The following is a 24,815-nucleotide window of genomic DNA, read 5'->3' on the forward strand; positions in this document are numbered from 1 at the left end:
GCCGGTCTTGCGCTTCCTTGATTCGACTCCGGATTTGTCTCACGAAGTCGTATTGTGTTGTATCGCAGTTGACATTAATATCACTTTTGGCATTGCTACTCCAATTCCAAAAGTTCTATCGCAATTCTTTGCTTGTTCTTTCCCCGTTTCTAGGTCATTTCCCGTTCGTTCTCGGTTGTCAAACCTTCTTTCATGTCATCATTGTAGTATAGATCTTAATTAGTTCGATTACATGAGCAATTTGGTTCATCACAAACTCTCACCGATAGCTTGCAACAAATGTTTTCATGAAGTGCAAAGACTAGGCTCAATTGAGCTCATTATGCTCACTCCCATAAAAGAAAAGATACAACTTCAAAGGGCTTGAGCTATACCCATAGAACTTGAGAATTTCATTGTGGGAAGAGCTTGCCAGATGAAATAAATTGCGAAAGTGAGGGTATGATGAAAAGAATGTAGATGTCAACAATAGGTTGCCAATAATATAATCAAAACGAACAGTCAAATAAAAAAAAGGTTTCGAGTATCCCAGATGATAACAGTAAGACCTGAGATGGTTGGTTACAATTGGATTTGAGAAAGATTAGGAAAAACAAACAATTGCAATTTGCTCGACAACACTGTGATAGAATATCATATCAACAAAATTTTTAGAGTTTATAAGCAATTCAGGGAAACTAACTAATAAAGAGGGCAACAAGAGGAAACTAGCCAAGGAAGAAGCAATATGCCAGCTTTAAATATAGAGCTGTAGAAAAGCTCAAATCAAGAGACAACAGTCATATTTGAATTTAGAAGATGAGAGTACTCATATAAAACAAAGAACTTGTCAATAAGTATGTCTTAAAACACAAAGGGTCAAATTAAAAGGTTTAAGGTCTCACCAGATGGCTGTTCCAATATAGTAAGAGTGAAAATAACTGGTCTCAAGTGGATTTGAGAAAGAAGAATAACAAGGAACTACCCTTTTGGGTCAACAACATCGTGATACTATATCACGTTAATGAATTCACAAAGTTTTTAACCAAATCACGGAAATTAACTAGTAGAAAAGACAATCAGAGCAAACTAGTTCAGGAAGATAGCAAATTACTTTAGACTTGGAGTTGCTAAAGAGCTCAAAGCATGATGGAATAATTTTTAGTGGAATTAAGAAGAGGTTACTACTCATATAAAATAAAGAGCTTGTCAAGAAGCACTTTTGAAAATAAAAAAGTCCACTAATGATCTTTGAAGAATATTATCATTGAAGAGACAATAGTTTAGGGAAACATGTTCATTCTGAAGGCTATAAATAAAGCAGCTCCGAGTATAAGAGTTTGCTGGCAAGAATTCAGAGAGTCAAAGTATTGCTTTTATGCAGAATGAGTAAAGAAGGACCGTAGTCACTGGAGGTTATCAGAAAACATGAGGGAGTAAGCTCAAAACTGAAAGTGATTCACAATCTTGACATAGAAGAGGGAAAGTAATGGCACATTACCTTGCAAAAGAAGTCATTTAAGTTCTTAATTCAACAAAAGGTATTTTGATCAAGAGGGGTGCGAGAAAAATGGAATTCATGGGAATCCAAGTAAGCGTTGTTGATGAATCTTTTTGGTTAACTACAATGGTGATACTCCGTTGTTTAACTCTTTATAGAGGATGGTAAATGAGTTATGGGAAACTTTGGTCACAAGCTACTTTCACCTTACGATCACGCCAGATGACCATATGTGGGGATTAAGACTCTTTGGTACTCTCGGTTCGTCAGAACGCCCATCCTCGTAACACGCCGTTTCTTTAGTCTTGTTCTATGTTGGATTGCTTTTCTCGTGACGAAGTTTATTTCTTATCGCGTCCTTTTCTTTTCATCGCTCGGGAAAGTGAGAAATGTTCATACTGTACTTCTAAGTTCGAGATCATATTGTGTTCTAGAAGGAACGCATAACTAAGTATTCTAAGTTCTTTGGAAATTTCGATTTCCCTATACTAACAACATGATTCAATTACTAACTCAAAAATAGATATCATTTCACCAACTCAAAAAGAGATATCATTTCAACAATTGGTACCATACTCATATACTTTATACTTTCATATTCCAGTACCTTTTTCCATTTAGGAAAGTTACTTCTTTTATTCATGCATTCACAGTCTTTAGCCAAGAAAAGACATATTAACTCTTTCTTTAAGCACGTTACTCAATCAAGAAACATCAACTCTTTCTTTGAACTTAATATTTTCATCTGTTCACTCAAATTAACTGCATGCGTTATTTCTCAATTTCAAACTTTCAAACATCTTGACTTTCTTGTGAAAAAGAACAAGTTACCTTTTTCCTCATTGAGCGAGATTGGTGGGAGTGCTAAGAGCATTTTCATCGATTAGACTATCTAGTGGAACAAGGCTTGACAAAAAAGATTTTCAAAGAAGACTCTCGGGTTCAGAGCGAGAAAGAATGCTCTGACACCACTTTGTCACGACCGCATTTTCTAAGGATAGAAAACACGGTTGATCGCGACTAGGGGAGGATTAAAGAAGCGGGGAAGAAAGGGGAAAACACAAATCGGCCATAGCTCGAAATAAAATCAGAGTTTTGAACAAAATAGACTTGAGTCTTTTAAGATGCACAACGGAAACAAATGAACGTGGTTCCATGTATGAAGACATGAACCTCCGAGAGTCAAAATCTGACTTAATTAAATGTCTTGTCTCAATAGCACTTCCTCCACCATTTCGCTGCTCAACCTGCACAATTTAGAAATATATGCAGGGCTGAGTACAAAAAGTACTCGGTGAACACATTGCCGACAATTACACATATACATTTGAAAATATTGTCAAGCCATCATCACAGTAACACTCGGGGTGTTGTTGAAAGACCCGAGCTTACTAAAAATATCACATTGGACTGCAGTCCCTTTTTTTTCTGTACTTAGCCATATCTGATCACATTGTGCCGTCGAGATGGTGTTCTCGCACGGTCACCTTCTCTGCCCAACATGTCAGAGGTATTCTTGTACCGGGAAGGTGGCTACCTTCCTCGGTCACCTGCTCTGCCCAACATGCAGAGGGAGCTTGTGTACACTAGTCCGAGTGGGGACACCACCCTTACTGGGACCCGAATTCGACCTATATCATCATTCATAATTCACTTGGCCGTAGCCAACAGATAGGCATCATACACAAAAACATTTATGGCAAGACAACATCTTTAAAAATCACGAACATGAATCATTCGTTTCGACTTTACTTGCGGACGTACCCTGGATCATAAAATCACGAACATGAATCATAAAATACAATTTATATTTTTAGTATAAGAAAGCTCACCTGGATCATTTAGTTCCTTTAACTTGAATCATTCGTTCCGACTTTACTTGCGGACGTACCCTTTTGAAAATATCACAATATAATAATACACTAATTTGACTCAAGGACAAAACTACTTAAATTAGAATGCATGCACCCTCATTAAAGTCTTTTATCTCGTTTCTCGGTTTTCGCGTATTTTTTATTATTCGGCGGCCGCCCAAGGTTCCTCCGTTGGCTTCTCGTATTTCCCTCCACGATATCGAATTAAAATCCCAAAATTATTTAAGCGCATAAATAAATCATCGAAATTATTTCCCCTCGAAATTTATATTTATTTCGGCCTTGGAAATATTCTGGAAATTTATTAAACAATTCCTCACAATTAATTCAATTATCAATCCAAATATTTATTTACAAAAATCCAAATTTAATTATTTCCCCACCTTATATCTCCAATTAAAATTTAAATGCCCAACAAAATTTAATTGAAGCCCAACTAACCAAAACATCCCATTTTAATTTAATAGGCCCACTTTCTTTAAACAAACAAAGGCCTAATTTAATAGTCCCTAACCCACCTATTTAAAAAGGCCCAACAATAAAAAAAAATAGCTAAAACTCCAAAATGCTTTCTTCTCCAAAACTCAACACCGATCTCTCTCTCCTCAATTTCTTCCCAATTGAGAAATTCCAAAATTCAAAGAAACTAATCTCTATCTCTCTCTATCTAATTCGTCAACCCCATTCTTTCCCAAATTCACTTTCCTCATCTCTTCTCTCTTAATTCAGCCTCGCTCCTCATTCTCAAATCAACGGAGCTCCAGGAGTAATTACCGCCGCCCCCTTCTCGCCGTCGCTGCCAAAGTCCAGCCGCTGCCTCCGTCAGACGCCGGAAGAGCTGTTGCTGTCGCCGCCGGGAGCCGCTGCTCCGTCGGTGGTCGTGCAGCCCCGAAACATCACCGCAGCCCCCAACTTCAAACGGGGCAGTCCCGATTCACCTCCGAATAGCCCCGACACTAACCCGATTTCAACCGAACAGATCGGTTATCATTCAAAGTATGCTTCTTTTCGTTTTTAGTTTTCAATTCGCAGCAAGGGGGTTTCAATTCGTGATGTTCGATTGGTTTTGATTGTGTTATGTGTGGGAGTGATGTATGATGAACATGATATGTATAACAACGATCAAAGGGAAGGGATTTAGGGATTTATATCTCACTGAACAGATCGGCTCAAGCCAGGCTGTTGGTTTTCTCCTACCTAAATTTGGATTCTTGGTTTCTTGAATTTGATTGAGTAGAAGTTGAGAAGAATAAATCTTGTTCTTGTTGTAGAGGAACGAAGTAGGAGAAAATTGATTTGTGAAAGAGTATTATAGAGGGGATAGATGGTGTGGTGGTGATGTGGGGTGAAGAAAAGAAATGATACAATGCATAAAAGATGGAGTGAAAGTGACGGTGTAGAAGGAATATGATTTGATTTGCCTTTGTCAGGAAGGAATGAATATGATTTGTGTGCACTAATTAAATGCAACATTAAATGATGTGTCTAAAAAAAAATTCGATCCATTGGATCTGCCCTCTCTCTTTTTATTTTATTTTATTTAATTATTTAATAATTAATTGAGTATTTATTTAATTGTTTATTTAATTTGGTGTAGATATAATCGGTTCAAGTCCGTGGCTGCCCGCGCTGAAGTACCCAATTTGCTTAGAGTGCGATGTATTAAATTTTGTTGGATGTATCGGACATTAAAATTTTGATTATGGGTCTTGATTCTTTTATTATACATATATATTTTTTTTATATACTTGGTTGTCGTTAGAAACGACAACGACACTCTATCGTAAACAACCCTCTATCGTAATTCGAAATTAATTACGCAAAAAGTTACTTATATGTGTATAATTACGCCAACATTATTGTTTCTAATAATATCGTTTTAGCGGGTCGTTACATACTATCCCCCTTAAAAGAAATTTCGTCCCGAAATTTAGAAAGTAGTTAGACAAAAAGCTCTGGATATTTTTCTTTCATTTCCTCTTTCAGCTCACATGTTGCCACTTCCTATTCATGGTGTTTCCACAAAACCTTCATTGTAGTAATCGACTTATTCCGAAGTTGTTGCACCTTTCGATCTAGTATTCTCACCAGCTTTTCTTCGTAACTCAGGTCAGACTCTAGAGCGATTACTTCGTGGCGAATCACATGTTTTGGTTTGAACACGTACCTTCGAAGTTGGGAGACGTGGAATACTTTGTGTACGTTCCCAAAGTTGGGTGGTATTGCCAAGCGATATGCTACTGGGCCCACTTCCTCCAGAATCTCATAGAGGCCAATAAATTATGGTTTTAGCTTACCCTTGAGTCCAAATCTGGTTATCCCTTTGGAAGGGGATACTTTCAAAAAGACCTTCTCTCCGATGTTAAATTTCAATTCGGTTCGACATTCGTCGGCGTAGGATTTTTTTTTTTTTTGCCGGTCTTGCGCTTCCTTGATTCGACTCCGGATTTGTCTCACGAAGTCGTATTGTGTTGTATCGCAGTTGACATTAATATCACTTTTGGCATTGCTACTCCAATTCCAAAAGTTCTATCGCAATTCTTTGCTTGTTCTTTCCCCGCTTCTAGGTCATTTCCCATTCGTTCTCGGTTGTCAAACCTTCTTTCATGTCATCATTGTAGTATAGATCTTAATTAGTTCGATTACATGAGCAGTTTGGTTCATCACAAACTCTCACCGATAGCTTGCAACAAATGTTTTCATGAAGTGCAAAGACTAGGCTCAATTGAGCTCATTATGCTCACTCCCATAAAAGAAAAGATACAACTTCAAAGGGCTTGAGCTATACCCATAGAACTTGAGAATTTCATTGTGGGAAGAGCTTGCCAGATGAAATAAATTGCGAAAGTGAGGGTATGATGAAAAGAATGTAGATGTCAACAATAGGTTGCCAATAATATAATCAAAACGAACAGTCAAATAAAAAAAAGGTTTCGAGTATCCCAGATGATAACAGTAAGAGCTGAGATGGTTGGTTACAATTGGATTTGAGAAAGATTAGGAAAAATAAACAATTGCAATTTGCTCGACAACACTGTGATAGAATATCATATCAACAAAATTTTTAGAGTTTATAAGCAATTCAGGGAAACTAACTAATAAAGAGGGCAACAAGAGGAAACTAGCCAAGGAAGAAGCAATATGCCAGCTTTAAATATAGAGCTGTACTCAAATCAAGAGACAACAATCATATTTGAATTTAGAAGATGAGAGTACTCATATAAAACAAAGAACTTGTCAATAAGTATGTCTTAAAACACAAAGGGTCAAATTAAAAGGTTTAAGGTCTCACCAGATGGCTGTTCCAATATAGTAAGACTGAAAATAACTGGTCTCAAGTGGATTTGAGAAAGAAGAATAACAAGGAACTACCCTTTTGGGTCAACAACATCGTGATACTATATCACGTTAATGAATTCACAAAGTTTTTAACCAAATCACGGAAATTAACTAGTAGAAAAGACAATCAGAGCAAACTAGTTCAGGAAGATAGCAAATTACTTTAGACTTGGAGTTGCTAAAGAGCTCAAAGCATGATGGAATAATTTTTAGTGGAATTAAGAAGAGGGAACTACTCATATAAAATAAAGAGCTTGTCAAGAAGCACTTTTGAAAACAAAAAAGTCCACTAATGATCTTTGAAGAATATTATCATTGAAGAGACAATAGTTTAGGGAAACATGTTCATTCTGAAGGCTATAAATAAAGCAGCTCCGAGTATAAGAGTTTGCTGGCAAGAATTCAGAGAGTCAAAGTATTGCTTTTATGCAGAATGAGTAAAGAAGGACCGTAGTCACTGGAGGTTATCAGAAAACATGAGGGAGTAAGCTCAAAACTGAAAGTGATTCACAATCTTGACATAGAAGAGGGAAGTAATGGCACATTACCTTGCAAAAGAAGTCATTTAAGTTCTTAATTCAACAAAAGGTATTTTGATTAAGAGGGGTGCGAGAAAAATGGAATTCATGGGAATCCAAGTAAGCGTTGTTGATGAATCTTCTTGGTTAACTACAATGGTGATACTCCGTTGTTTAACTCTTTATAGAGGATGGTAAATGAGTTATGGGAAACTTTGGTCACAAGCTACTTTCACCTTACGATCACGCCAGATGACCATATGTGGGGATTACGACTCTTTGGTACTCTCGGTTCGTCAGAACGCCCATCCTCGTAACACGTCGTTTCTTTAGTCTTGTTCTATGTTGGATTGCTTTTCTCGTGACGAAGTTTATTTCTTATCGCGTCCTTTTCTTTTCATCGCTCGGGAAAGTGAGAAATGTTCATACTGTACTTCTAAGTTCGAGATCATATTGTGTTCTAGAAGGAACGCATAACTAAGTATTCTAAGTTCTTTGGATATTTCGATTTCCCTGTACTAGCAACATGATTCAATTACTAACTCAAAAATAGATATCATTTCACCAACTCAAAAAGAGATATCATTTCAACAATTGGTACCATACTCATATACTTTATACTTTCATATTTCAGTACCTTTTTCCATTTAGGAAAGTTACTTCTTTTATTCATGCATTCACAGTCTTTAGCCAAGAAAAGACATATTAACTCTTTCTTTAAGCACGTTACTCAATCAAGAAACATCAACTCTTTCTTTGAACTTAATATTTTCATCTGTTCACTCAAATTAACTGCATGCGTTATTTCTCAATTTCAAACTTTCAAACATCTTGACTTTCTTGTGAAAAAGAACAAGTTACCTTTTTCCTCATTGAGCGAGATTGGTGGGAGTGCTAAGAGCATTTTCATCGATTAGACTATCTAGTGGAACAAAGCTTGACAAAAAAGATTTTCAAAGAAGACTCTCGGGTTCAGAGCGAGAAAGAATGCTCTGACACCACTTTGTCACGACCGCATTTTCTAAGGATAGAAAACACGGTTGATCGCGACTAGGGGAGGATTAAAGAAGCGGGGAAGAAAGGGGAAAACACAAATCGGCCATAGCTCGAAATAAAATCAGAGTTTTGAACAAAATAGACTTGAGTCTTTTAAGATGCACAACGGAAACAAATGAACGTGGTTCCATGTATGAAGACATGAACCTCCGAGAGTCAAAATCTGACTGAATTAAATGTCTTGTCTCAATAGCACTTCCTCCACCACTTCGCTGCTCAACCTGCACAATTTAGAAATATATGCAGGGCTGAGTACAAAAAGTACTCAGTGAACACATTGCCGACAATTACACATATACATTTGAAAATATTGTCAAGCCATCATCACAGTAACACTCGGGGTGTTGTTGAAAGACCCGAGCTTACTAAAAATATCACATTGGACTGCAGTCCCTTTTTTTTTCTGTACTTAGCCATATCTGATCACATTGTGCCGTCGAGATGGTGTTCTCGCACGGTCACCTTCTCTGCCCAACATGTCAGAGGTATTCTTGTACCGGGAAGGTGGCCACCTTCCTCGGTCACCTGCTCTGCCCAACATGCAGAGGGAGCTTGTGTACACTAGTCCGAGTGGGGACACCACCCTTACTGGGACCCGAATTCGACTTATATCATCATTCATAATTCACTTGGCCGTAGCCAACAGATAGACATCATACACAAAAACATTTATGGCAAGACAACATCTTTAAAAATCACGAACATGAATCATTCGTTCCGACTTTACTTGCGGACGTACCCTGGATCATAAAATCACGAACATGAATCATAAAATACAATTTATATTTTTAGTATAAGAAAGCGCACCTGGATCATTTAGTTCCTTTAACTTGAATCATTCGTTCCGACTTTACTTGCGGACGTACCCTTTTGAAAATATCACAATATAATAATACACTAATTTGACTCAAGGACAAAACTACTTAAATTAGAATGCATGCACCCTCATTAAAGTCTTTTATCTCATTTCTCGGTATTCGCGTATTTTTTATTATTCGGCGGCCGCCCAAGGTTCCTCCGTTGGCTTCTCGTATTTCCCTCCACGATATCGAATTAAAATCCCAAAATTATTTAAGCGCATAAATAAATCATCGAAATTATTTCCCCTCGAAATTTATATTTATTTCGGCCTTGGAAATATTCTGGAAATTTATTAAACAATTCCTCACAATTAATTCAATTATCAATCCAAATATTTATTTACAAAAATCCAAATTTAATTATTTCCCCACCTTATATCTCCAATTAAAATTTAAATGCCCAACAAAATTTAATTGAAGCCCAACTAACCAAAACATCCCATTTTAATTTAATAGGCCCACTTTCTTTAAACAAACAAAGGCCTAATTTAATAGTCCCTAACCCACCTATTTAAAAAGGCCCAACAATAAAAAAAAATAGCTAAAACTCCAAAATGCTTTCTTCTCCAAAACTCAACACCGATCTCTCTCTCCTCAATTTCTTCCCAATTGAGAAATTCCAAAATTCAAAGAAACTAATCTCTATCTCTCTCTATCTAATTCGTCAACCCCATTCTTTCCCAAATTCACTTTCCTCATCTCTTCTCTCTTAATTCAGCCTCGCTCCTCATTCTCAAATCAACGGAGCTCCCGGAGTAATTACCGCCGCCCCCTTCTCGCCGTCGCTGCCAAAGTCCAGCCGCTGCCTCCGTCAGACGCCGGAAGAGCTGTTGCTGTCGCCGCCGGGAGCCGCTGCTCCGTCGGTGGTCGTGCAGCCCCGAAACATCACCGCAGCCCCCAACTTCAAACGGGGCAGTCCCGATTCACCTCCGAATAGCCCCGACACTAACCCGATTTCAACCGAACAGATCGGTTCTCATTCAAAGTATGCTTCTTTTCGTTTTTAGTTTTCAATTCGCAGCAAGGGGGTTTCAATTCGTGATGTTCGATTGGTTTTGATTGTGTTATGTGTGGGAGTGATGTATGATGAACATGATATGTATAACAACGATCAAAGGGAAGGGATTTAGGGATTTATACCTCACTGAACAGATCGGCTCACGCAAGGCTGTTGGTTTTCTCCTACCTGAATTTGGATTCTTGGTTTCTTGAATTTGATTGAGTAGAAGTTGAGAAGAATAAATCTTGTTCTTGTTGCAGAGGAACGAAGTAGGAGAAAATTGATTTGTGAAAGAGTATTATAGAGGGGATAGATGGTGTGGTGGTGATGTGGGGTGAAGAAAAGAAATGATACAATGCATAAAAGATGGAGTGAAAGTGACGGTGTAGAAGGAATATGATTTGATTTGCCTTTGTCAGGAAGGAAGGAATATGATTTGTGTGCACTAATTAAATGCAACATTAAATGATGTGTCTAAAAAAAAATCCGATCCATTGGATCTGCCCTCTCTCTTTTTATTTTATTTTATTTAATTATTTAATAATTAATTGTAATAGCCGAGACTTAGATTTCTCGGGAGTTATGAAATAAAATACTAGAACTTTTATTGACAAATGAAAGAGTATTTTTATTTCTTGAAAAAGGGTACAATTACAATTTTCAGAATCTCAAACTAAATTACAATCTTTGACAATGAAAATAAAAGTCGAGCTACACTACTACATTTAGAAATCTCTAAGGGCTACTTTGGCCTTCGTCATCGGGCCGTCTCGGCCCCAGATTTTTCAAACGAGCCGGGAGGGCGAGACCACGAGGGAAGACAGCCTCGTTGGCCAGTCGCAACTCCTGCCAAAGCGCACGAAAGAGAACTAGTTGCATGAATAGAGACTGTTGGTGGATTGTGATAGCTCGGCACCAAGCTCAGCAGTTCGCCACCAAGCTCGGCAGTTCGGCAGGGAGCTCAGCAGTTCGGTACGAAGCTCGGCAGTTCGGCACCAAGCTCGGCAACTCCGTGATCTGGAGAGAAAGATCAAAACATGAAGAAGAGCTCGGCTGTTATGACAACTCGTTTCAACAGCCGTTAGATCTCCTCAATTGTTTACAGAGACAACAAGAGAAGTGTATTAAGAAAGGGAAGGGGAAACAATACCTTTCAGAAATGTGAGTGAGTGTTGGATCGAAAGAGGCAAACTCCAGCCAGCAGGCTCCCCTCCAGCTAATACTCTGCAAAAGAAGACAAAATTCATGAATGAATCAGAGTACAAGGCAGCACAAAACACCAAAATCAGTTAAAGGATGCTGCAAGGTCAGCCAACACTCAGCCTCTGCAGCTTTCAGTTACAAGATATGTGTTTATATACACATTCTAAGCCCCTCGGTTACTATACCACACCACAACACCTTCCACTTAGTAGCAAAGTAACAAGCTAAAGAGAGGGAGGGAGAACCGAGAGAAAGCGGAAGGAATCGAGCAAGAGTAAGAGCAGCCTCACTCAGCAATCACAAGAGGTAAATCCTCCAAACCATACTAGCATCATGTAGTACACAGTAGATAGCCAAGAATGAGAACTTAGGAACACATGAGCTCAAGAACATAGGAGTATGCCTTAGAACCCCACATCAGAACATAATCAGTAACATAGAAACGGCTACCACTGGCTCAACCCCTCCATGAAATCAAATCAATCATAGCAGAATGTAAGAAAATCCCCTAATGCTCAAGTCACAGTATCTTTTTCGCCAGCTTCACTTAACAACACTAGAAAGATTTAAACAAGAAACTTAGCTTTGGAGGGAGAATGGCTCTGGCCGAGGTGCCGTGCTGCCAGAGGCGGAAACGCTAGACGAGAGGCAGCGACCCGACGGCGGGGGTGTCAAGAGCGGTGGCGAGCCGAGACAGCAGGCGATCCCGGCATACAGTAACGGCAACGGACCCTACCGTGTTCAGCCTAACCCCCTGCGAACAGCGACGGCGTAAGCCTCGCGAAGCTGGATGCCTCCCCACTGGCCCTCGACGGTGGCGGCTCGACGAGCTCACGGGAAGGGGGGACAGCACCGACGAGGGACTGCTGCCTCGACGCGACGGAGGGTGAATCGATGGTGATCCCGCCGAGGAACGGAGGAGCGCGGAGGGTCGCCACTTCCCTTCACTGGCGAGACGAGACGGAGCCGATGGATGGGAGCACGGCAAGACTCGCCGTGGTTGGAAGGGACCGACGCGGCGAGGATATTCCCAAATCAGGGAGAGAGTTCGCTCTTGCAGGGATGAGCGAGGGTGAGACAACGCGTCGCGCGTCATCGGACCTCCGCCGGAGCTGGAGCTTCGCGGAGGGAGCGGACGTCGAAGAAACTAGGGCTTTCTCAATTTGGGGTTTTAATTTTGGAGAAAGGAGGAAATGAAGAATGGGGAAAAGCCGATGGAATCGGCTGATTGAGGAAGGGAGTATGTTTTTTTTTTTTGGGCCAGAAATTATTTAGTTGGGCTAGATTTAATGTGAAGGGAGTCTTCGGGCCTTTCCACTATTCATCTTTTGGGCCTCTTTTAGAAAAGAATAAAAGAAAAGAGAAGTGGGCCGAAGGATACTTTCTGGGCCAGATTAATAATTTCTAACTGGGCCTGAGAAATTATTTAGTAGGACCATTATTTTGGGTTGGAGCCATTTTCTTAAGATTTTTCCAAGAGTTAATGGAATTAATTTCCTAAGCTACGGAAGAAAATGAAAAGAATGTTCGCCGTGATAAAATAAAAGCCAATAAATAATTAAGCGAACTCTTAGCCCGGAAAGTATTTTAAGATATTTAAATTAATGCGGGAAATAGTTTTCGGCCAGTTTCCGAATAAATTAAATCGCAGATTTAATTAAGAATTAAGATTTCCTAATTTAGAAGAAAGGAAATAAAATAATAAAGGAGCACGCTTAGGCATGCATTCATGCAAATCAGTAAATTTTTTAAGCCTAATTCAAATATACGAATTTTTGTAAAGGAACGTCGTCGCTCGACGCATAATCTCAGAACCGGGAAGCACCTATTTGCAAGAGTTAAGCAATTGAGGTGTGAGCTTCTTTCCTTTTTATTTACAGAACTCTATGAGAATAAGTGTGAATATTTGAATGAGTTGTCATGCCATATTTTATTTTGTGATTGCCATTCATGGTTAAATCGAATTCGGGTCCCAGTAGGTCAGTAAATCCTACTCGGACTAGTGTACACGTAGGGACCGTGAGCTAGCGCTAGGTTGGCCGGTCCGTGGGTCGTGAGCTAGCGCCAGGTTGGCCGGCCCAGTGATCGTGGAATGTGGCCACATTCCCGATTCACACAGCTTGATATGGTATATCATCAGAAAGTTAAAAGACTGCAGTCTATTTCAGAAAGAAATAACAGATTTTAGTGACCGGGACTTATTTTCAGAAAAACCCCGCGTCCACTCAGTTTGGCTGACGACTAAAAGAAAACAGTTTTCGGCATAAGCCACTGGGTATATAAAATACTCAGCCCTGCATATTGTTTTCCTTAATGTGCAGATTGATCGATCGAGGCAGAGGAGGTGTTGGGACAGAAGACCAAATAAGTAGGAAGGTAGCGGGTGTAGTGTGTCTTCATACATACTACATCTGTCTTGGTACTCTTCCGTTGCGCAAATTCAGAACATTCATTTAACAAAGACAATTTCTCATAACTACTCTGATTCAGCATGATTTGTACCCTCAACACACTTCAGATAATGTTTCTTTTGATTTAAGCATCTTATGATGAGTTGAGACAGTTTCAGTATGTTTTAGTCGCGGTAAAGCTACACTTTCTTTGACTAGGGAGATGTGGTCGTGACAGAGTGGTATCAGAGCACTTTTCTTTCGCTCTGACCCAAGAACCTTCCTTCTAAGCCTCAGTCCAGAAAAGATAGTACTAGGCTAGAAAGTGAACAGAATGTTAAGTACAAGATCCCAACACCTCAGCTCGACACGATCAACTGCAGCAGAAACAGGGGTCGACGCCCGCTCGTCCAGAAAAGAAAATTTTAAAGAAAGAAAATGAAAATTTTGAGATTTTCAGAAAAAGGAAAGAATTTTCACAGCCCTTTATGGGAACGAAAATGTTTAATTGAGATTTTTGCAAGATGCAACGTGATAGCTGATACTTTGCATGAGATATGCTTAATGTATCTGTGATTTATGTTTAAAGAGCTTGACATGAATGTATAGATGTCATGGGGACTATGTATGTGAACCTAGAGTGCTTTAGAAAAACACCTTAGGTGAGACTTTCAGGATCAAGTACTAGCAGAATAAGAATTTGTTACCGCCTTCCAGGGCGACGAGACCAACTAAAACCCATCAGTTTGGGCAAGCTTCAAATTCCAAAGGAATTATGAGAAAGAAAAGACGAGCCAAAAAGTACTATTGTACTACTTATGGACAGCAATTAAAGGAAGTCCATTCTTTTAAGCACACAGATAGTATACATATATATATGTATACTAGACGATGAACCAAGAAGTTCCCAATGTCTTTACAAAGACCAAGTTATAACGAAAATAGTTTACCTTCCAGCTTGTTCGGGAGATGCATCCCTACACGGAAAGAGATCGTACCCGCGATCTAGTAAAGTGATCTAATGTGGCGTAACAAGCCCAAGTGGCTACGTGATCCAGAAGCGATACTTATAGCGTGCTACGAAGCACGATGGAGAATGTGATGTTTTACCAGAATCGGCGTTCTAAGTTATCAAGAACGATATGAAAGTATGACCTCCAGCTGCAGTTATCAGTTTAATAGCACGAGAAACCCCATCTTGAAATGTATGGTTTCCTAGAACGCGTTTATCATGTCAGAACTCCACAAGAACAAACAAAGAAGTGTCACATAACTAGAACCGATGAATATAATCAATAGTACTTACTTGGATCCCAGTGAAATTCTTTCTAAGAGTCCTCCCAGAGCACGGTACCCCCGTCTATTCAGACTTTAGTTTGACTCACAAGTAACATGCCAGTATTCATTTCTCTATGCGAGGTTTGACTCACTTCCAGCTTATGGACTGCAGTCCTTTTTGACTCATCGTACATAAAGAGTAAAGTTTTGACTGTTTAAGCTCCAGTCGTAAACCCTAAATTCTACAGTTGTTCATATCCATGATCTTCGGAATGAGCGTATTCCTCAGACATTCTTTGAACCTCCGGGACAACGATGTCCTGTCGGCTATTAAGACCTTTGATTGACTCACGTTCTGCAAGTAGTACGCCACTTTCATTCTCTTCAGGAAAGCGGCGACTCAGTTTCAGTTCCCAAATTTTGGATACCTTTATGTTTCAAGCATCGTTATTTGTTGTTGTCTCCTTTGAGCCCCAATATTGGAGATTTATATCTCGATTTCTTGGACCTATGCAATGAAATTTCATTCTTACGATGCTTACGTTGTGATCCCCAGAGTGATCAAGACAGTTAAACATTTTCCTCAGGGAAGTTCATGTGGTGCTGGAACTTTTTACCTCCCTATTTTGAGATCCTACAAAGGTGAAAATTTTTCGACCTCGATTCCAGCACATGTATTATTCCTAGTCTCGGAATTTTTCTGCAGCTCGAAGTTAAGGCAAGCATATTGCACCTTTCCCTAATGAGCTTGCCCTAGCTGATTTTTCTGGATAGTTCATTTCAGTGCGTTGCCTTAATGAACCTATGAAATCATTGATGTGATTTTGTTATTCCATATCAAGATGCCTTTGAAACATGATCAATGTTCCTTCATTGCAATCGCCTACGTTTATAAATTTTCGTGGTTGATCATCTTAGGCGATGACATGTTTGAACCACTGTCCTTGATGCCCAGATCCTTTCAGTTTCATTGGACAACTGTATTGTCCTAGTTTGCAGCTTACTATGGGAATTTACAGTTAATTCATTTCCATCCAGTTTTCATGACCTATCTCATGATTATTTCTAGCTCCCACCAGGGGTGAGCCTCAGCTTCTATGAGTTTGCCTGGAACCAGTTGAACTACGTAGTTCTTTGAATGAACTCAATACTTACCTTCAAGGTCGTTTATCGACAAAAAAAAATTCACATAAGTTGAACAAGAGATGTTATTCTAGTCCAGTTGGGTATTCAGTAGCCCTTCAAACTTTCAGTCATACTCTCTTGTGTGAATAATAATCCAAGTTAAGACTATTAGATTAATCATCGAGTTATTGATACGAGGCTAGCAGAAAAAGGCATGGTCTCAATTTCTTTCAGATACGCATAATAAATACGTCCCCATGGAGACACGTGCAGGAAATGATGCACCAACCAGAAGCGTCGCATAACCGACAGCAAAGCGTTAAATACTTCGAATCTACGTACCGCTTGTGACCAGCAGGTGGAAGATCGAATATTTTGTTGTATAGAGAAGCAACTAGCCTTGAGTAGAGAAATATCAAGGAATATTTGTGGATTAAATGATGTCCGAAGACGTAAAAGACCTATATGGTAGTTTGAACGATCAAAATGCTTACTCCGAGTAAGATAAGTAAGCCACAAGAACAAAGACTCAATCATGGGCATGTAATGAAAGCCATGGAGAAAGTACGAGTGTATTCGTAGTTTATGTTTGACGGAACAAATCCCATCAGCAAAAGGGATTCGTCTGTGAGGTGGCCAGGAAAAGCTAAAGCTGGAGAGACATTCGGGAAAGAGGAACGCGTGATAGCATCGCTACCCTCACCATCCCTACGATGAAAGGATAAATCGAAATTCTTCTGTAAAGAGTTATCGCGGGAGAACCGAAGTAGAGCTCTATAATATAAAAGCAAGGGAAGACGCTAGCAATAAAACGCGAAGAAGTACTCTATGAAATGCCACCCCCAAATTAAACGGCTCAGAAAGGAGCTGTCGATAGAGTTTTATAGACACGAGATCTAGACCATGTTGGAAAGTCATGCTAGATTATCTCACCAAGAATCGCTTAGTCGAACCAAAAGGGCATGGAGACAATAGCGTTGGGAGAAAGAAGCCAACACATCCACATGCACCGGCCCAGTGTTCAAGAATTAACGCGAGTAGAACAGAGTGTGCGCTAGATCATGACGAAAGAGTCGCGGTAGGCACAAAAGTATCTTGGAAGAAGTGAGAGTAGACTACCTCAGCTAAGCAAGAGGTTACGAGGTTAATATGCAGCTCAACTGACGATGAAATCTAAAACGAGGAATGGTTTCAACAGCCAGACGAGATGAAACGTCTAATGGATGACTCGAATCAGTCATAAGATCTCAGTCACCATATAGAACGGCGCTTAAGAAATAAGATAAACTTAAGATCCAGTTACAAGAATAAGTAGACCTAGGTTTCATCCGACCCAGTGTATCGCTGTTGGGCGCACCAGTACTCTTCGTGAAGATGAAGGATGAAACTTTGCGAATGTGTATCGACTATCGAGAGCTGAACAAGTTAACCCTCAAGAACAAGTACCTTTACCGAGGATCGACGACCTCTTCGACCAGCTGCGAGGAGGTGGTGTGTTCTCGAAGATGGACTTGAGATTGATTTATCACCAGCTAGGAGTTCGACAGAACGGTATACCTAAGACTGCATTTCGCGCCAGGTATGACCAGTACGAGTTTACAGTAGTGCCTTTTGGGCTTACAAATGCCCCAGCCGTGTTCATGAACCTAATGAACTGTGTGTCCCACCCACAGATGGACAAGTTGTCCTAGTTTTGTAGATGACGTGTCCATTTACTCGAGGAACGAGAAGGAGCCCGAGGATGCATTTGAGGGCCACTTTAGAAACGTTAAGAGGCGAGAAACTCCATGCTAAGTTCAGCAAGTGTGAGTTCTGGCTTAATGAAGTGAATTTCCTTGGACACATAGTGACAGCAGAAGGGATCCGAGTAGACCCCGCTAAAGTTGAAGCCGTGCAACGTTGGCAGTCACCAGCGACGCCCAACGAAATTCGAAGTTTCCTAGGTCTAGCAGGGTACTACCGGAGATTTATCAAAGGATTTTCTAGGATAGCGAGGCCAATGACTCAACAGCTCAAGAAATGAATTAAAGTCAACTGGACCCCAGAATGCGAAGCAAGTTCCAGTTGCTTAAGAAAAAAAATTGACCACAGTGCCAGTTATAGCCGTTCCAGAAGCGGGGGGTTGATTATGTGGTGTATACAGATGCATCTAAGGTCAGACTCGGGTGCGTGCTGATGCAGAAGGGTAAGGTGATAGCATTTGCATCACGCCAGTTGAGGCCGCACGAGTTGAACTACCCGACGCACGACTTGGAATTAGCAGTAGTGGTACACGCCTTGAAGATTTGGAGGCATCACCTATATGGAGTTCGATGTGAGATCTTCACAGATCATAAGAGTCTCAAATACTTTTTCGAGCAGGAGGATCTGAATATGAGACAGCGCAGATGGCTGGGACTAGTCAAAGACTACGACTGTGGTATAAACTACCACCCAGGCAAAGCCAATGTGGTAGCAGATGCCTTGAGCAGAAAGACTGCGCCTCAAGTGGCTGCTTTCCTCACACAAGAGGAAGAGCTTATCCGGGAATTTGCCAAGATGCGACTGGAAATAGTAAGAGCCCCGGAGACAGTGGACAGCAGAATTTCCACCTTGGTCATAGAACCAGATTTAAGAGCCAGAATCGTTGAAGCCCAGAGAGACGATGACGCTCTAGAAAAGATCCGTCTCAGAGTAAGGACGGGAAAAGGGGAATACTACCGCGAAGAGGCGGATAATGCTCTCACTTTCAAAGGGAGATTATGCGTACCCGACGAGGAGGCACTCAGAAATGAGATCATGAGTGAAGCTCATGAAACACCATATACTGCCCATCCTGGAGGTACGAAGATGTATCAGGATTTGAAGAAGCAATTTTGGTGGGACGGCATGAAAAGAGGCATAGCGTCGTTTGTAGAAAGATGCCTGGCTTGCCAGCAAGTGAAGGCTTTGCATCAACGACCCTATGGAAAGCTACAACCTCTCGAGATTCCAGAATGGAAATGGGAGCACATAGCAATGGATTTTGTGACAGGATTGCCAAAATCACAGCGAGGAAACACAGCCATCTGAGTAGTTATCGATCGCCTCACCAAAAGTGCTCACTTCATACCAATTCGTATCACACACGGTTCGGACAAGTTAGCACAGATTTACGTGCGAGAGATCGTACGCTTACATGGTGTCCCAGTAACGATCACCTCAGATCGAGATTCAAAATTTACTTCTAGATTTTGGATAAGCCTACAGCGAGAGTTAGGCACTCAGCTAAATTTCAGCACAGCGTTCCATCCACAGACGGACGGACAGTCCGAAAGGACGATCCAGACATTGGAAGATATGTTAAGAGCTGTAGTGCTCGACCGTGGAGTAAGCTGGGAGCCAGTACTTCCACTTATAGAGTTCGCCTACAACGACAGTTACCAGGAAATTTTTGATATGGCCCCATATGAGGCACGCTATGGGAAAAAGTGTAGATCACCACTTTACTGGGATGAAGTTGGTGAGAGAAGGATACTCGGACCAGACTCGGTGGAGGAAATGATAGGAATTGTCCGACAGATCCGAGAGAGAATCAAAGAAGCTCAAGATAGACAGAAATCCTATGCAGATGCTCGCAGAACGGATTTACAGTTCAAAGCAGGAGATATAGTCTTTCTGAAAGTATCCCCATCGAAAGGGATAACCAGACTTAGCGTCAAGGGCAAGCTAAAACCGCGTATTATCGGACCTTACGAGATCCTAGAAACAGTCGGCCATGTGGCGTATTGATTAGCGCTCCTGCCAAGCTTCGGGAATGTTCACAATGTATTTCATGTATCACAGTTGAGAAAGTACGTGTTTGACCCCAAACACATAGTACACCAAGAAGAGATGGTGATAGAACCAGATTTGAGCTATGAAGAAAAGCCAGGAGCAATTCTGGACAGAAAAGTTAAAGAATTGAGAAATAAAAATATTGTAACAGTGAAAGTCCTTTGGAAGCATCACGACCGCAAGGAGGCGACGTGGGAGCTCGAGGACCAGATGAAAGAGAAGTACCCACAGCTTTTTGCCTAACCGAGACAAAATTTCGGGACGAAATTTTTGTTAAGGGGGGGTAGAATGTAATAGCCGAGACTTAGATTTCTCGGGAGTTATGAAATAAAATACTAGAACTTTTATTGACAAATGAAAGAGTATTTTTATTTCTTGAAAAAGGGTACAATTACAATTTTCAGAATCTCAAACTAAATTACAATCTTTGACAATGAAAATAAAAGTCGAGCTACACTACTACATTTAGAAATCTCTAAGGGCTACTTTGGCCTTCGTCATCGGGCCGTCTCGGCCCCAGATTTTTCAAACGAGCCGGGAGGGCGAGACCACGAGGGAAGACAGCCTCGTTGGCCAGTCGCAACTCCTGCCAAAGCGCACGAAAGAGAACTAGTTGCATGAATAGAGACTGTTGGTGGATTGTGATAGCTCGGCACCAAGCTCAGCAGTTCGCCACCAAGCTCGGCAGTTCGGCAGGGAGCTCAGCAGTTCGGTACCAAGCTCGGCAGTTCGGCACCAAGCTCGGCAACTCCGTGATCTGGAGAGAAAGATCAAAACATGAAGAAGAGCTCGGCTGTTATGACAACTCGTTTCAACAGTCGTTAGATCTCCTCAATTGTTTACAGAGACAACAAGAGAAGTGTATTAAGAAAGGGAAGGGGAAACAATACCTTTCAGAAATGTGAGTGAGTGTTGGATCGAAAGAGGCAAACTCCAGCCAGCAGGCTCCCCTCCAGCTAATACTCTGCAAAAGAAGACAAAATTCATGAATGAATCAGAGTACAAGGCAGCACAAAACACCAAAATCAGTTAAAGGATGCTGCAAGGTCAGCCAACACTCAGCCTCTGCAGCTTTCAGTTACAAGATATGTGTTTATATACACATTCTAAGCCCCTCGGTTACTATACCACACCACAACACCTTCCACTTAGTAGCAAAGTAACAAGCTAAAGAGAGGGAGGGAGAACCGAGAGAAAGCGGAAGGAATCGAGCAAGAGTAAGAGCAGCCTCACTCAGCAATCACAAGAGGTAAATCCTCCAAACCATACTAGCATCATGTAGTACACAGTAGATAGCCAAGAATGAGAACTTAGGAACACATGAGCTCAAGAACATAGGAGTATGCCTTAGAACCCCACATCAGAACATAATCAGTAACATAGAAACGGCTACCACTGGCTCAACCCCTCCATGAAATCAAATCAATCATAGCAGAATGTAAGAAAATCCCCTAATGCTCAAGTCATAGTATCTTTTTCGCCAGCTTCACTTAACAACACTAGAAAGATTTAAACAAGAAACTTAGCTTTGGAGGGAGAATGGCTCTGGCCGAGGTGCCGTGCTGCCAGAGGCGGAAACGCTAGACGAGAGGCAGCGACCCGACGGCGGGGTGTCAAGAGCGGTGGCGAGCCGAGACAGCAGGCGATCCCGGCATACAGTAACGGCAACGGACCCTACCGTGTTCAGCCTAACCCCTGCGAACAGCGACGGCGTAAGCCTCGCGAAGCTGGATGCCTCCCCACTGGCCCTCGACGGTGGCGGCTCGACGAGCTCGCGGGAAGGGGGGACAGCACCGACGAGGGACTGCTGCCTCGACGTGACGGAGGGTGAATCGATGGTGATCCCGCCGAGGAACGGAGGAGCGCGGAGGGTCGCCACTTCCCTTCACTGGCGAGAACGAGACGGAGCCGATGGATGGGAGCACGGCAAGACTCGCCGTGGTTGGAAGGGACCGACGCGGCGAGGATATTCCCAAATCAGGGAGAGAGTTCGCCCTTGCAGGGATGAGCGAGGGTGAGACAACGCGTCGCGCGTCATCGGACCTCCGCCGGAGCTGGAGCTTCGCGGAGGGAGCGGACGTCGAAGAAACTAGGGCTTTCTCAATTTGGGGTTTTAATTTTGGAGAAAGGAGGAAATGAAGAATGGGGAAAAGCCGATGGAATCGGCTGATTGAGGAAGGGAGTATGTTTTTTTTTTTTGGGCCAGAAATTATTTAAGTTGGGCTAGATTTAATGTGAAGGGAGTCTTTGGGCCTTTCCACTATTCATCTTTTGGGTCTCTTTTAGAAAAGAATAAAAGAAAAGAGAAGTGGGCCGAAGGATACTTTCTGGGCCAGATTAATAATTTCTAACTGGGCCTGAGAAATTATTTAGTAGGACCATTATTTTGGGTTGGAGCCATTTTCTTAAGATTTTTCCAAGAGTTAATGGAATTAATTTCCTAAGCTACGGAAGAAAATGAAAAGAATGTTCGCCGTGATAAAATAAAAGCCAATAAATAATTAAGCGAACTCTTAGCCCGGAAAGTATTTTAAGATATTTAAATTAATGCGGGAAATAGTTTTCGGCCAGTTTCCGAATAAATTAAATCGCAGATTTAATTAAGAATTAAGATTTCCTAATTTTAGAAGAAAGGAAATAAAATAATAAAGGAGCACGCTTAGGCATGCATTCATGCAAATCAGTAAATTTTTTAAGCCTAATTCAAATATACGAATTTTTGTAAAGGAACGTCGTCGCTCGACGCATAATCTCAGAACCGGGAAGCACCTATTTTGCAAGAGTTAAGCAATTGAGGTGTGGGCTTCTTTCCTTTTTATTTACAGAACTCTATGAGAATAAGTGTGAATATTTGAATGAGTTGTCATGCCATATTTTATTTTGTGATTGCCATTCATGGTTAAATCGAATTCGGGTCCCAGTAGGTCAGTAAATCCTACTCGGACTAGTGTACACGTAGGGACCGTGAGCTAGCGCTAGGTTGGCCGGTCCGTGGGTCGTGAGCTAGCGCCAGGTTGGCCGGCCCAGTGATCGTGGAATGTGGCCACATTCCCGATTCACACAGCTTGATATGGTATATCATCAGAAAGTTAAAAGACTGCAGTCTATTTCAGAAAGAAATAACAGATTTTAGTGACCGGGACTTATTTTCAGAAAAACCCCGCGTCCACTCAGTTTGGCTGACGACTAAAAGAAAACAGTTTTCGGCATAAGCCACTGGGTATATAAAATACTCAGCCCTGCATATTGTTTTCCTTAATGTGCAGATTGATCGATCGAGGCAGAGGAGGTGTTGGGACAGAAGACCAAATAAGTAGGAAGGTAGCGGGTGTAGTGTGTCTTCATACATACTACATCTGTCTTGGTACTCTTCCGTTGCGCAAATTCAGAACATTCATTTAACAAAGACAATTTCTCATAACTACTCTGATTCAGCATGATTTGTACCCTCAACACACTTCAGATAATGTTTCTTTTGATTTAAGCATCTTATGATGAGTTGAGACAGTTTCAGTATGTTTTAGTCGTGGTAAAGCTACACTTTCTTTGACTAGGGAGATGTGGTCGTGACATTAATTGAGTATTTATTTAATTGTTTATTTAATTTGGTGTAGATATAATCGGTTCAAGTCCGTGGCTGCCCGCGCTGAAGTACCCAATTTGCTTAGAGTGCGATGTATTAAATTTTGTTGGATGTATCGGACATTAAAATTTTAATTATGGGTCTTGATTCTTTTATTATACATATATATTTTTTTTATATACTTGGTTGTCGTTAGAAACGACAACGACACTCTATCGTAAACAACCCTCTATCGTAATTCGAAATTAATTACGCAAAAAGTTACTTATATGTGTATAATTACGCCAACATTATTGTTTCTAATAATATCGTTTTAGCGGGTCGTTACAAATGTGGGACAAAATCATTCTTTGGTCGTTTCTCTTTTATAGAGACATCCTTGAATGTTTTATGTTTCACTTTCGATGTGGGACAAAATCATTCTTGGTTGTTTCTCTTTTATAGAGATATCCTTGAATGTTTTCTGTTTCACTTTCGATGTGGGACAAAATCATTCTTTGGTTGTTTCTCTTTTATAGAGACATCCTTGAATGTTTTATGTTTCACTTTCGATGTGGGACAAAATTATTCTTGGTTGTTTCTCTTTTACATAGATATCTTTGGATATTTTATGTTTAACTTTCGATGTGGGACAAAATCATTCTTGGTTATTTCTCTTTTATAGAAAAATCAAACGTAGAGCTCTATCAAACCTTGGTATGAATAAACTAAAGCTCATTATTATAATAATTGAATAAAATTAATCTACTAGAGCTTGTTAATAATTCTCGAGTGTTAAGTTTGATTTGAGACCCTTATCTAAACTGAAGTAAAAGAAGACTAAATAATCATTCTTTAATAGTTTCCAGCTTATACTAATAGATATAGAAATAGTGTTAAAGACTATGATCCCACTACATTAGTGAATCTCAAAATTAGTGAATGAAAATTTTGATAAATAGTTGCTGGTCATGATTAGTATGCAAATAGTTACATGCATCAAGGAAAATAAGCAAAGAGGGAAAAACCCAACCCGAAATTCCACTCCGAGCATACATACGGAGAAAAAAATAAAGTCCATTGGCAGCCACTTGCTTCACAAGATCATATCTTCCTTCAAAGACATACTGAAAAGCCAAGCCATATATCAAGAACAAAATTAATTGATGCTCTCAAAAAATAAGAGTGAGTTGCGGAAAAAAGTGCGTAAACTATACCTGTCCCCTTACTGGCTCATGACCATTCCAAAATACATATGTTTCGATAACGTCTACTCCACCTTCATTGCTCTTAGAAATCAAATCAGGCCACATCTAGAATATATTGAACAATCAG

At 40.7% G+C, this 24,815-nt stretch overlaps 2 long non-coding RNA genes across 2 annotated transcripts; one reads left to right on the forward strand and one right to left on the reverse strand.

The window, feature by feature from the left end:
• Positions 1–8,447: 8,447 nt before the first annotated feature.
• LOC121741486 lies at positions 8,448–10,588 on the reverse strand. The gene is made up of 3 exons (XR_006037882.1): positions 10,268–10,588; positions 9,075–9,134; positions 8,448–8,488 (listed from the first exon to the last, which is right to left on the reverse strand). It is a non-coding gene; the product is annotated as an uncharacterized LOC121741486 (long non-coding RNA).
• LOC121741487 lies at positions 9,288–23,677 on the forward strand. Its single transcript, XR_006037883.1, has 2 exons — positions 9,288–10,112; positions 23,533–23,677. It is a non-coding gene; the product is annotated as an uncharacterized LOC121741487 (long non-coding RNA).
• The last annotated feature ends 1,138 nt before the right edge of the window (positions 23,678–24,815 follow it).

The sequence above is a fragment of the Salvia splendens genome, chromosome 7, assembly GCF_004379255.2.
Source record: "Salvia splendens isolate huo1 chromosome 7, SspV2, whole genome shotgun sequence".
Taxonomy (NCBI): domain Eukaryota; kingdom Viridiplantae; phylum Streptophyta; class Magnoliopsida; order Lamiales; family Lamiaceae; genus Salvia; species Salvia splendens.